Source organism: Topomyia yanbarensis, chromosome 1, assembly GCF_030247195.1.
Source record: "Topomyia yanbarensis strain Yona2022 chromosome 1, ASM3024719v1, whole genome shotgun sequence".
Lineage (NCBI taxonomy): Eukaryota > Metazoa > Arthropoda > Insecta > Diptera > Culicidae > Topomyia > Topomyia yanbarensis.
In genome coordinates this window covers 72,847,533-72,856,871 of record NC_080670.1, presented here as the reverse complement: position 1 = coordinate 72,856,871, position 9,339 = coordinate 72,847,533, and the positions used below count along the sequence as shown (strand labels likewise).

The window sequence follows — 9,339 nt, the reverse complement described above, 5'->3', positions numbered from 1 at the left end:
CGGAGGGAACGGAGCACGAGCCATACAGCACACCACTTCCCTGGCCAAGTATTTGTGTACGCTTTCCATCGGCGAGGGTAATCCATCCTAACTCCGCTAGCGAATGACGGATCTCAATAGTAGCCTGTCTGTAATAATATACGTATATGGAACTATTGAGAACCAGAGCTACAGGTCCAAAGCCCTGGTAAAGGTGGATGGTTGTGATGATCTGGGCCGCGGTCACCACGTAAAGCAAGATAGGTCATAACCCTAGGGGCAGATCACTTGTGATGCATTTTTAAAAATCAGCGAAATTAAATGCATTTATTTCCATCAAAATAGAAATTCATAATGTATTTTGCGTTGCGTGCAATGTTTTTGCGTTGCCTGCAATGTGGTTTGCGTTGCGTGTAAGACGTCAAAACCCTACAGAAAAACTAGCCCTACATTTAACAAAACGTCGAAAAAAGTGGATCAGCGTAGGACGTTTGTTAAACAAACTTTTCTGCGAGGGAATGCCAAGCTGATGCAAAAATGGAAATTAAATGCATTTTTTTCTAATTTGATGCAAATTTGTTATACATTCTTAGAGTGATCTGCCCCTAGTCATAACCCCAATTCCAAGGCGTAAACCGACACGTGCCGAGGGATGAGTGATCGAGGGGGCGAAAAAGATGCTCGATCGTTAACGGAGCCTGTGGGAGCTCCCACAGTAAGCGTCCCTTACCACGTTAATGCGGAGCTCTGGCGTGGCGGACATTTATTCTCGCGCTACTCGTGGGTACTGAAATGGAGAACAAAAATAAAAATTACAATAAACAAACGGAGGTGCCAAACCCCTTTGCTATAGGTGGTTTGGCGAGGTCTCCCCCCGTGGGGAGAGTAGTGGAGCAACGAGTGCTGCATCTGATAGCACCAGTGACCCCCCAGTAGTGGTAGGAAATAGCCCTACCAACGCACTGGACGGACCACTATCCGCGATGCGCAAAGTGGTGGAGCAGCTCGATTCAATAACCGAGTTCACTAGCGCAAAGCAAAACATAAGCAAGGAGTTAAAGCAGAGCCTCCTGGTGCTCCGGAAAACTGTTCGTGTCGCAAGACAGGAACAGCAGGCTTATGCCAAGAGGGTGGAATGTCGGGAGAAGTCCGACAGAGAAACCCAGACACTGGCCTCCAAGAGGGAGGGAAGAGAGAACGTCGATACAGGCACTCAGACAGTGGCCTTCACGTTCTATGGAGCAGCCATGTCGCTCGGAGCGGCGGCCGAGTTCCCCTCGAAGGGAAAAGGCAAGGGCAATCGTAAGACGGCGCCGAACGCGAAGCGTCCTAGGAAGTCGCCAGGCGAGGATGCAAAAACCGACACCACACGGCGTGCAACAGTTAAGGCCAGACGCCGTTTGGTCGAGGTAAGCGAGGGCGAGAGTGACCTCGCTGGGCAGAACGATGGTACCAGCAACCCGGCGCGACCGGGGCAGAGGGGCGTAAACCCCTGGACGCTGGTCACCAAGAAGAAGCCGGCACCGACACCGGAGGTACCGCGGCCCGCGAAGAAGGCCAAGGACAGAGGTGAGGCCTTGTGGTTGAAAACCGACAAGGACAAATACGCCGACGTCCTAAAGTCGATGAAGCCGGCCAAAAGCCTCTCGGCCCTTGGGCAAGATGTGCGTAGCGTGAGACGCACCAACACGGGAGAAATGCTTCTGGTGCTGAAGCGAGGCGCACAATCTAGTGCGGTGTACAAGGCCTTGGCCCAAGAGGTCCTTGGTGAAGGCGCCCAAATCAGGTCGCTAGGGGCGGAAATGACTCTCCAGTGCAAGCTTCTGGACGAGTTCACGACCGCAGAAGATGTCGTCGCAGCCGTTAGGGAGCAATGCGACGTCACAATCGAGCGGGCCTCTGTGTGATTTAGAGAGGGACCCTCTGGCACCCAAGTAGCCTACCTCAAGCTACTGAAGGCGGATGCCAAAAAGGTAACCGAGAAAGGTAAGCTGAAGATCGGCTGGTCGGTATGCCCAATTAGCGTACCCCAGCCGCCTTCAGTGGATAGGTGCTATCGGTGCCTTGAGTCCGGCCACAAAGCCTACGAGTGCAAGGGCATAGACAGGAGCAAACTATGTCGTCGCTGCAGCGAGGAGGGGCATAAGGAGCGGGGTTGCACTAAGGCACACAAGTGCCTTAACTGCACCGCTAAGAAGCAAGCGCATAAACATGCTATGGGCGGACCTTCGTGTCCCTTCGGTGAGGTAAATAAGAAGAAGCCGTAAACGTCACACAGCTAAATCTTAACCATTGTGCAGCAGCCCAACAGCTGTTGTAGCAGTCGGTCTCGGAGTCGAGGACAGATGTCGCCCTCCTATCAGACCCGTACAACATCCCTGCCGGCAACGGCAATTGGGTGTCGGACGGGTCTGGAATGGTGGCAATCAGTACAACGGGACGGTTCCCCGGTTCAAGAGGTAATACACTCCTCCGCCGAGGGTGTTGCGATTGCCAATATCTATTGGTGTGTTCTATTGCAGCTGCTACGCTCCACCAAGGTGGCCAATAGAACAGTTCAACCAGATGATCGACAGGCTCTCATCAGACCTAGTGGGCCGGAAACCGGTAGTCATAGCGAGAGACTTTAACGCTTGGGCAGTGGAGTGGGGCAGCCGCTGTACAAATAGCAGGGGTCAAGCGCTAATGGAGGCACTTGCGAAACTCGATACTGTGCTAGCTAATAATGGCTCCGCTAGTTTGTTGGTCCGAGAGGCTTGGTTAATGCATCAGCTGCCATAACATCCGTCGGACAGTACTCCAGCGTTAACTGTACGCTACTGCAAAGCTCTTCCACGAAACGCTTCTTCGTGTCGATATGCTTCGACTTTCGACTCGACCGTCCTGTCTTAATAAACGTTATACAGCTCTGATTGTCCTCTCTCAATATCATCGGCTTAAACTGTTCTTCGTCTAAATCACGCAGGAGATTTCTGAGCCAGATTACATCTTGGCATGCTTCGCAGAGTGCGACATACTCGGCCTCCATGGAACTGAGTGTAACACTTGTCTGACGTCAGCTAGCCCAAGTGATCGCACCGTCGCCGAATTTAAAAACGAATCCTGTCGTTGACCGTAGCGTCTCTACATCATCTGCCCAGTCCGAATCGCTGTATTCAGATAGAACACTCTCGTCACCCACTCTCAAATGTAGGTAATACTTCTTCGTGCCTTGTAGATAACGCAGTACACGCTTGGCAGCCGTCCAATCTCGTTCCGAAGGCTTCGCAAACTTTCGTCCGAGAATGGCCGCACTTGCGGCTATATCCGATCGAGCTCAAACCGCAAGATAAAGCAGACCGCCCACTAAACTTCGGTACAGAGTCACATTCTCAAAGCCATCGCTCGCATCAACAGTTTTGACATACTCAGGATCCATCGGGCATTTTGACGCTTTAGCCTGGCTCATCCCGAATCTGTCGATCAGCTGTTCAATATAAGTAAGCAAACGAAGCTTGAACACACCTTCTTCGCGTTTTACTTCCATACCCAAGAAGTGATGCACGTCTCCCAGACACGTTAACTCAAATTCGATGTTGAGAGCTTCAATTGTTCGATTCATCTCCTCTGTATCGGCTGTTGCGACGAGGATATCGTCCACGTAAACCAATAGAAAAACAGTTGTACTACGTTCCGAACACCGATCTGCTGTAGACTGTTGGAAACCAAGCCGACCTAGAATACTCTGCAGCTTCTGGATCCAACATCTCGCTGACTGACGCAGACCATAAATGCTGCGTTTGAGACGACAGACTAGCTCTTCCCGTCCTGGCACAACATAACCCGGGGGTTGTTTCATAAACACTTCTTCTTCGAGTTCCGCATTCAAATAGGCCGTCTTAATGTCGAGATGTTTAACGACGAGTCCTTTCTTTGCGGCAACAGCGAGGAACGTACGGAACGTAGCTTGTTGTGTCACTGGAGCATACACTTGATCAAAATCAATTTTGCGCGTAGCCTTGCGCCACAATGCGGGCCTTACACTTCACAACTTGCCCAAACTCGTTCTTCTTCACTTTAAAAACCCATTTCGAACCGATTATTTTACGACCTTTCGGTGGTGAAATTAGTTCCCACGTTTCATTCTGACGATGTGACTCAAGTTCATCGGCCATTGCATTGCGCCACGCATGACTCTGCTTGGCTTCTTCAACACTGTTAGACTCTTCTTGCATACATTCCGCACTTCCTGCTGCAATGTCTAGCACGAATTCGTTTAAATGCTGAGGCACAGCACCACGACTCTTCCTAGCAGATCGTCGAAGTTCACAATCTCTCAGCTCTTCATTTTCACTTAAAGAGTCGTACACACTTCTATCACTTTCACTATCACTTCCTTTTTCCAGTCGACGTTCTTCTAGAGGATCACTTTGTGATGTTTCCACATTCACTTTTTCTTCACTGTTTATCTTCTGCGGTAGCATCTTCACTCTTTCAAAAGTTACACGCTGCTCCTCCTCAGCAGCAATCGGATAATCCACCAAAGACGATCCATTACCGAGCTCGATGAAGCGAGCATCTCGGCTCACTGTTATCTGGTTAGACTCACGATCGACGAAACGATACCCTTTGTTCTCCATGGAATAGCTAACCAGTATTTTTTAGCTTTACTATCTAGTTTAGCTCACTTCACTGACGGTATATGCACAAAAGCTTCACTTTCGAATACTCTCACGTGACTGAGATCTGGTTTTCGACCCCACCATAATTCGTACGGTGTGCGCTGTATGGATCTCGACGGCAAACGATTCTGAAGGTAAGTGGAAGTCAGCACTGCTTCTCCCCAAAATCACTTCTCCAGACCGGCATCCAGCAACATGCAAGTTGCCATTTCGGTGATCGAACGATTTTTCCGCTCTGCAACTCCGTTAGACTGCGGGGAATGCGGTGTAGTATATTGCGACACTATTCCCTCTTTCTTGTAAAATCTTCGTAGTTCGGCGTTGTCAAATTCTCCGACACCATCAGAACGGATTACACGAAGCTTACGTCCGAATATATCTTCTACCCACCGCACATAATCTTTTATATTGTCCGCAGCTTCCGACTTATGTTTGAGTAAGAACGTTACAGTGATTATCAATGATATGCATCACATATCGATTCCCACTCGGAGTGGCTTGCCTCATGGGGCCACACAAATCGGTGTGTATAATATCGAGCACTTGGTTAGATTTCCTCTCCTCAACCGGAGGGAACGGAGCACGAGCCGACTTTCCTTCAGCACAACATTCGCAAACGATTTTTAAGTTACATTTGCTTACCTTTACTCCAGTTGCCATAGCATCTTTAACCAGCCGCTCTATTGCTGTCCAATCTCAATGCCCGAAACGCCGATGCCATTGATGCTGGCAGTTTTCTGTATGTTGACCTACAGTAGCTGCCAACGACGTTGCTCCCTGGCGTAGATGGTACAATCCATTCTTTCGACAACCGGTTACAAGTATATCTCCGTTGCGATCGGAAATTTTACAATCATCAGCTCAACTGACTCACAGAAATTAGATTTGCAGCTAGCTCAGGCACGAATTGCTCTTCGTTCATTTCAATCTTCACTGTATTCTCGTTGTTGTCAACACCATACAGCACACCACTTCCCTGGCCAAGTATTTGTGTACGCTTTCCATCGGCGAGGGTAATCCATCCTCCTTCGCATTTCTTCAGTGAACGGAAAAACGACTCATCGGAGGTCATATGAGCACTAGCTCCACTGTCGATTATCCACGACGAAAATTCACAACGAACGGTAAACGCAACACTTCTGGATCTGCTTTTGCCTTCACATTATCCTTCTTTGCTGCCTCCTCCTTCTGGGAAGCAATGAACTTGCGGCAGTTGCGTCGAAGATGACCGAGTCGTTTACAAAAGTGACACGTTCGAGTTTCCTTTACCTGCTTATTTCCAGAGAAATTCATCTGAGAATGCATTGCCTTTTCAGGTTTAGCTGAGGTTCCATTTCGTTCCCCACGACGCTGATATTCGTCCATCAAATAGGCTTTAACAATATCCATCGTAATTTTATCATCCGCTCTACTGTCAAGCACTGAAACAATCCCATCGAATGACGGCGGTAAGCTTCGTAGGAGCATACAAATCTTTGTATCGGCATCCAGTGTCGTTCCGGCGGCGTCCAGGCGATCGAACAATTCGTCAATCACACAAAGATGCTGTTCCAGATCACCATTTTCCACTAAATTCATCGCACATAAACGTTTCAAAAGCGAAACACGAACAGACCGACTTATTTTCTGATGATAGCTCTTTAACGATTCAAAAACATCGCGCGCGTACTTTTTGTTTTTCACGAGCGGAAGCTGGCTATCTTCCAGCAGCAAAACAATCGTTGCTTTCGCCTTTCGATCATCACTGCACCAATCTTCATCACGGTTTTCTTCTTCTTCTTCTAAGACCGGATCTTTCACCGTATACCAAAGGTCCTCCTTGGACAATAACATTTCCAGACGTATCTGCCACGTCTGCCAGTTTTGTCCATTTAGTTTGGGCACAGCAAATCTCGCGTCGACCATAGTTATCTTTTTGCGCACTAAATCTTTCGCGATTTACTCCTCCTCGTGTCGAGGGAAAAAACTTAACCTCAAAAAAAAACTTTATTCTCGCACTAGAGCTTCTGGGCCCATAACCTGTCGGACTATCGACAGCGGGACACAGGTTTTCCGGAACCGCACGACGACGAGCAGAGTATCAAACACGCGGCGGATACTAGCCAGTCTCTAGTGGATCAGAAGAAACGGATCACTCGAAAATAAACCGCGAGTAAAACACAACGAACTACGTTGAGAAAACTTCACCTTATATTCAGCGAGAAAGAACACCAAAAAAAGTGCGCTCTTCACGACGCGGCAAACAACTTTGTTCGTTTAATGATGGGTTGTTTGTTGTTGCCAGATTTAGCTAGAGGTGCGCAAAATAATGCTACATTTCAAAGGGGCGTATTCATTGTTGATCCCCAACATGAATTTGCTCGTAATTTCAAGCAACAGCATTGATTGAATTAAACCTGAATTTTGTTCATCACTATATCAAATGGGAAAACTGTTATTTAAAATCAAAATTTGTTCTTTTTTTCTACTTTTTTTCTGCGTGCACACAGAAGAAATCAGGCCTTTTTGAAACAACCCACTGAGATTGTTGTTTCAAAATCGTTCAACACGGGTCCAACGATGAACGTTTGTTGAACGGTTATTTGGACGTTGTCCAAATTGGTCCAACGAACGTCCTTCATTGGGCGATTTTGAAACCAACCGTTCTTAGAGGGAACAATTAGGCAATCCATTAGACGTTTGTTTGACAACCCAGCGGTGGGTTCTGTCAACAAGTCTACTATAATATTTAAAACTAGCTCATACTCAAGACAAACGAACCAAAACATGAAGGCAAAACATTAAATCTCATGTTGTGTATATTGTGTACACATTATCGCTTATGGTCTAATCTCCCCTATGCTGACCTGTCATGCTTAGGGACTAAATTTCACACTGTCACTCTTAATTGCTACCTACTCACGGCCCTTTTCTTACTGCGTGTGGCACTGCGCGTATCCCTTCGATGGTTGACACTTCGCGTGCTCCGCACACGCTCAACTCCGTTCGTGAGATCAAACTTCCGATCGGCATCATGCAGCCAATATGACACGTCGACTGGTGCGACGCATGCTTCTTCTTGCAGATGGTATCTGGTCGAAGAGTGCAGCATCCCCTGCTCTCCATTTCCCCGCGTGTGCGACGTGCTAACTAAAGCCAATCCGGAACCGAGTTGCTTGGTCTCACCGTGGAGGGTCTGCTCCGGAACCAAGTTGCCTCGTTTCGCCGTCGTAGCTCTACTCCGTGTACGACAGATCTGCACGGGAATTTGAGACGTCCGCTCCGAGACGGAGAAACCTGCTCCGAGGCTGAGACGAACTGCGCCGAACTGAAGAATCCACTCCAAAACTGAGGCCCTACAAGAAATTCAGTTAGCCTTCTTTATTCCCCTTGTCGGCAATCAAACGTACCTCTGGTGAGGGCTTTTCTTGTTGCTGTGAGAGGTTATGTTGTGCGGGCACGCTCACGTGCGCTACTGGTATGCACCTTGCTTGGTTTTTGATCCCTGGCTTCCTTCCACCGTGAAAACCTGCTTTGATCGGAGTTTTATAGGATTGCGGAATCTACGAATAGAATTAAGCCCATTTAACGTAACTGCGCCAAATTCGTGACTGAGCGAAGACATTGTACCTCACGTGACAATCGCGTTTGCCAACCAATGCGTTTGATCCTGCTGCACGACAATGATGACCCGCTTCGTCGTCTTGGGCACCCGTCGCGCAGATCGAGTGATGAATCTATACAAAGGGGATGTCTGTCACTCAAATTGCCGTATGTGCGTTGGCTATACCAGCTCCGAATTATATATATTTTACCTTGTTCGAGAAATCACACCTCGCTGGTGAAAAGTTCGTCCGACGGTTTTGCCCGTCTGCAACGATGAGGGTCGGATGCGTTTTCCGCTGCTGAATTCCGCCCGAAAATTGATACACGGACTTGCTTACGGCCTTCGGTTTTAGCGGGTTACCGCTTTTCACTCTCTCGGACTTTGCACCGAAGTAGTTTTGCTCGAAGCACATGTGGTACGTCTGATCAACTCGATTGTTTTTTCACTGTTTTTTTTCGGAAATCGTTCTGTCACTGTCGTGATGCCAGTTGCTCGAGATTTATCGAGTGATTTTCAAGAAAATTCCTTTGTGGCTTTTGATTTTCATGCACCTGTCAGCCTGCGCATGGCACCGTGGTAGTTCCTGCACTGTATGAAATCTGCTCTCGTTTATTCGTGTTTATCCGATGATGCATTTACTAAGCCGTATTTTGATTTCATAAATGTAATTATGACTACTATCAAACACTAATGCTACACTACTACTGCGAACAGAAAAATTCGTCCGACAAACATCTTTCGTTAATCCGATTCGTTTGATGTTGGATCGAATCAACGATATTGTCGGACGTCGCACCTCTCGGAGTAACGCCAGAAGAAGTAAAAAAAGAAATAATCAGCTGATCAGAAACGTCTCATAGATTGCCTTCCCTCTAAGAACGGTTGGTTTCAAAATTGTCCAATGAAGGACGTTCGTTGGACCAATTTGGACAACGTCCAAATAACCGTTCAACAAGCGTCCATAGTTGGACCCGTGTTGAACGATTTTGAAACAATTTTTTGGACGTCTCAGTGGGTTATTAAAACGCGCTTAGTTGAATTCAGGGTGGCCAGACCTACCGATTTATCGGTATTCTTGCCGATTTTGGCCTTCCCTACCGGTTCACAGACGAC

General features: G+C 47.8%; 1 long non-coding RNA gene across 1 annotated transcript; it reads right to left on the bottom strand.

Annotated features, from left to right (window-relative positions):
• Nucleotides 1-7,482: 7,482 nt before the first annotated feature.
• On the bottom strand, nt 7,483-8,664 carry LOC131676330 (uncharacterized). Its single transcript, XR_009303130.1, has 4 exons — nt 8,435-8,664; nt 8,250-8,356; nt 8,030-8,182; nt 7,483-7,975 (listed from the first exon to the last, which is right to left on the bottom strand). It is a non-coding gene; the product is annotated as an uncharacterized LOC131676330 (long non-coding RNA).
• Nucleotides 8,665-9,339: the final 675 nt, after the last annotated feature.